This window comes from Lactuca saligna, chromosome 3 (assembly GCF_052625555.1).
Source record: "Lactuca saligna cultivar CGN05327 chromosome 3, ASM5262555v1, whole genome shotgun sequence".
Taxonomy (NCBI): domain Eukaryota; kingdom Viridiplantae; phylum Streptophyta; class Magnoliopsida; order Asterales; family Asteraceae; genus Lactuca; species Lactuca saligna.
The window spans coordinates 97998610-98003382 of NC_136419.1; positions in this window are offsets into that span (position 1 = coordinate 97998610).

Consider the following 4773-nt stretch of genomic DNA (forward strand, 5'->3'; position numbering starts at 1 on the left):
CATTGTGTTTGGCTAGCAATGGAACACTAGTATTGTCCGGTGCAGGGTATGGGCAGTTCATGCTATTTGATGGAGATGGAACAGAGATCCATAATGTTTAAGAGGGAAGAGAGCATCGTTGTTTCCAAGTGGGGGAGAAATAAGTGGTTGTTTAGACTTAGGTTCATGCTATTGTCCAGTGCAGGGTATGGGCAGTTCATGCTATTTGATGGAGATGGAACGGAGATCCATAAGGTTTAAGAGGGAAGAGAGCATCGTTGTTTCCAAGTGGGGGAGAAATAAGTGGTTGTTTAGACTTAGGTTGTGTTGGTGGGAGTTCAAGAAACTTCCAACCGCCGGTCGGCATCATCTTGGCTATGCATAGTGAGCAGTGGGAATTCGAATTAGCGACCTGAACTCCTGATGGGTTACCAGATTCGGCTTAGGATGTGTGGTGTGGTGATCATTTAAGTATAGTGAGGCCATGGGTGGTAAGCATGGTTGGATGGATGTATTGTAAGCTTGTGATGAGATCGTAGCATTCATCGATTCGAAGTAGACTATTTACGTGATGGTCACAAGCATGGAGAAGGAATCAGTTTGTGCCTTGGGCATGTCGGCTAGGGTTTTCGAGGAATTATTCTGTATTCTAGGTTGAGAACCTTTGGGATCTGTGGGTGAGCCCCATGTGATTACGGAAATTCAGGTTAGAACTGGCAGAGACCATTGGGTTAAGGGTTTGGATCTTAAGTTGCAGGATCGTGTGGGTAATTGGTGTGTGATGCAGAGGGGTTTTAGGCTAGGTAGCCTTGTTGTTGGTGTTGGGTTTTGAGCATTCTAACACTCCTAAGTGTACATGCAACCCTAAATACCTTGGATCTATGTTTTCTCTATTATACATGCAAATAAGAACATCCAAGGTATTATCCTAATCTAGGATACAAAACAATGAGTGTAACAAGATAGAATACATACCTCTTTGATGTGGAAAGTCTTCATGAAGCTTGAGTGCCTAGCCCCAATAGTGTGGAAGCCTCAAATGGAATCACAATCATCAAAACACTTAGAATAACTTGAGAGAGTTCTACGCTTCATGAAATCGGCTAGCCCTCTTCTTCACTTTCTAATGTGACTTTTGTGGCTGATTTTTGTCAAGAATAATATCATTATATAGTGTTACAATTAGGGTAAATCCTTAATTGTCATGGCTTTCCATTTCCTTGGATCCATGGGTTCAAATACACCATGGAGCATCCATGGACCATCCTATGGGTTTTAGCCCAACTTGATTATCCCTGGAGCATTAGCCCACTATATAAGTATAGATGATTTACACAATCAACCCATATATTTAATTAGTCTTCTTTTGATCACTTAATTAATCCTAGATTAACTCTTGATCAATACTAATTAAATAATCTTATTATTCTTATTATTAATATACTAGAACTTATAATATATTAATAACCATAAGTGTCTTATTTCTCTCATTATAGTCTATCCAAGTGCATGATGGTATGCAACCCAAATGGACCATGCCGGGTCGGGTCAAGTCTTACCAATTATAGTTATGGACTTAGACATTAATCCAACAGTCTCCCACTTGGATAAGTCTAAAACTATTATTGCGTATGACTTCAGGAACCAACTGGCAATCGTAGCTCTCAAAAGCTTCTGTCGAACTCTGACCTTGTAGATGAACTCTGACCTTGTAGATGAACTCTGACCTTGTCAATGACTTGTCCATTAGATAAGGGATCATATAATCCTCTGTTCTCATGATATCAGCCGGACAAATACATGGAACAACGTCATACTTATTCTCCAGCAGTTTGTTTCCCGATTTTCGATTTGTTTGACAAAGAACTTAATCAAACACATCAATTCAGTTCTTACCGGCCGGTACATAGATCACAACAAAATCATCGAGGGGCCCAGATATCGCTTCTATTTCTAGAAGGAACAGATAAACTTCGACTCATATGCTTGTTCTACTACTTGTTGAATTGTACATAAAGGCACGTTTTATAACATCAAGTTACTGATGCGTTTACGTGCAATCAATGCACAACCAACTCATAGGTAACAACTCATATCTCTAGGTTTGAAAATTTATATGATATTACCGTCTGACGATCACTCGAGATAAATTCCATGAAGTGATACTAGTGAGCGTGGGTTTATTCCAATACTCATAACTTATGAGCACTCATGAATGTTGTAGCAACCATTGCCATGACTAAACCCATTTAGCCATCTACAAACCCGATTCATGACAGTCTTGATTCATACCTACTTCCAACATATGAATGACTGTGGAGTGTTTAAATAACTTAGTCATTTGGAAAGAATAACCTAGCTATTTTGGAAGTCAAAACATGCAAAGTGAAACACAATAGTAATCGAATCTAATATGGTCTCAGAACCCTTTTGAATATAAATAAAATCACCTTTTATTTATCACCATATTGATTACACATTATTCAATATTTCAAATAATCAACTTAAGACTTGAATAAAAAACAACAGTCATCCCATGCTCCTAGCATGTACACTTTGTTTTTCTAAACAATAGTTATGCCATACCCCAAGTATGCACACTATGTTTGTCTATGATCCTTACATTGTGATGTAGATCAATTGAACATGATTCCAATGATACTCATTTCACAATCCCAAATCCTTATTGTAAATGTGAGAATCCCCGATTCCTATCATTTACCAAAAAAAACTGTTAGATTTTAAACTTTTATGCAATGTTCATCTTGTAATGATCATTCACAAAGTCACCAAAACTTTGTCACCAGTCATTACAGAGTATTCCAAAGAAGGTTAACTTCTATGGAACGGAAGTCTCATATTCAAAGTACATTCCTTTGAACATCCTTCTTGCATTAAGGTTTTCTAATCTTACATACATTGAATAACTTCCACCTATGGAGACATTTCCATAGTCCCATTTTAACTATCACTTCCGAACAAGAGTTACCTCTTTTCAGAAAATGTCAATATGGTCCTGCTAAAATCTACACTATACTTCCAAATGTCCTTGAGCAACCAATCTTTGGCAAACCTCAGATTTTCCTCGACAATTGCTTAATCACTTTAGTCATATCCAGTTCTAGACTTTTCCCTTCTAAATGCCTTAAGCATTTGGAAAATTTAGAAAGGATGAATATTATAGCACATGCAATCGATCCTATATCCGAAGCATATGGGACACGATTCATGATGTCTCACATAAAGACATGATACTAGACCAGTCTTTTGCTACAATATTTTTTTTTATTTGCCATGTTTTCAAAATTTAACTATGAAGAGGGATGCCGTAATCATAATCGAATTTTGAAAATGCAATATATATAGAATTTCTTCAAGTTGAACCATTCCAACACAAAATTCATATATATTATTGACTAAAGATGATTAAAATCTCAATCTAAGCTTTAGAATTGAAATGAAGTATAATTTCCTCTCCCTTAATTATAGCAAAACAACTTTTCAACCCCTGTAACTTCAAGAATTGAAACTTTGTTTTCTATAATTAACATTGCTAGCTTGCAATACTAATCATAATTATCATGCTCCCACTAACATGATGATTATCAGCATAACACTTATGCTCCCACTAGCTGTGACATATTTTCAGAAATCTGCTGGACTTCTGAAATTTAGATTCATACATCCTTTCTTAGATAGCTCACATGTGTGTCTAAAAAATTTTCAGAACTATGAAAAGGGATGCCGTAATCATAGTATCAATTGCTTAGGCATTTCCCATTTCTCACAAGTCCATATTAGTGTGCCGGTTAACCACACGCGCTCCACTAACGACTTTTGAAAATGCAAATAACACAATTGATATCTACGTAAAATCTACTTAGTGAAAGTGTTTCCTCACCATCATTTTCATGAATCGGAGAGAAACCTTATGACACTTAGATTTTATAGTGTATGAGTTCCTATCCATGCGAATCTGTCAAAACCATAATCACAAGATAAGGTTAGTGACAAATTCAGCCTTACATGGATTAAACTTATTCAATCTTACTTTCTTGTCACCTTGGTAGCACAAGGCCCACCAATGCTTCCAAGTTGAACTCTGATAACTCACATGCAAATCCAACTTATTTGAAGTAGGTACAGAAATAAGAATTATGTCAACATGATAGGTTGCAAACCTTAAGTCGTGTGCTAGTGATAAATTATAGGTTTCACTCTTGATTAAATCTTGAAACTCTTTCAGGATCTTTAAGGCTCCCACTGTCCCCTTGACATATAAGTTTTTCCTAGTCAAGAACCATTCCTTGACAAAACAAATATTCAAGGGATAGTGCGGATTCTTATCAAGGCTAACACTTCACACAATTGGTCTTAGTTGGTCTTTGTCTCATCCAAGACATCACAACTTACCAATCTCAAATGTACAAGAGTAGAAAACATTTTACACTACATTTGATAAGTGTTTTAAACCTTACTTTATGTCACTCAATGTTACAATCTTGGAGTATGACTCTAAGAATTGTTTTGGAACGAAGTATGACTCATCTTCTTGATCTTAACCAATCCAACAATTCATGACCTCTCTTCTTAGCCATAACAATGCACTAAGACGTCCTTAGAGTATGAATTTGTGATATGGTTTCTAAATCATTAAGATGATCATAAAACAGATACTAAAGTACTCTCCCATCTTTTTAGATTTGAGAAACTTTTATCTTTCTGCCTAATTTAATTCTTCTCATTTGTTTTGTCATACATTGTAACCTTTCCAATGTTACGGAATTATACTTA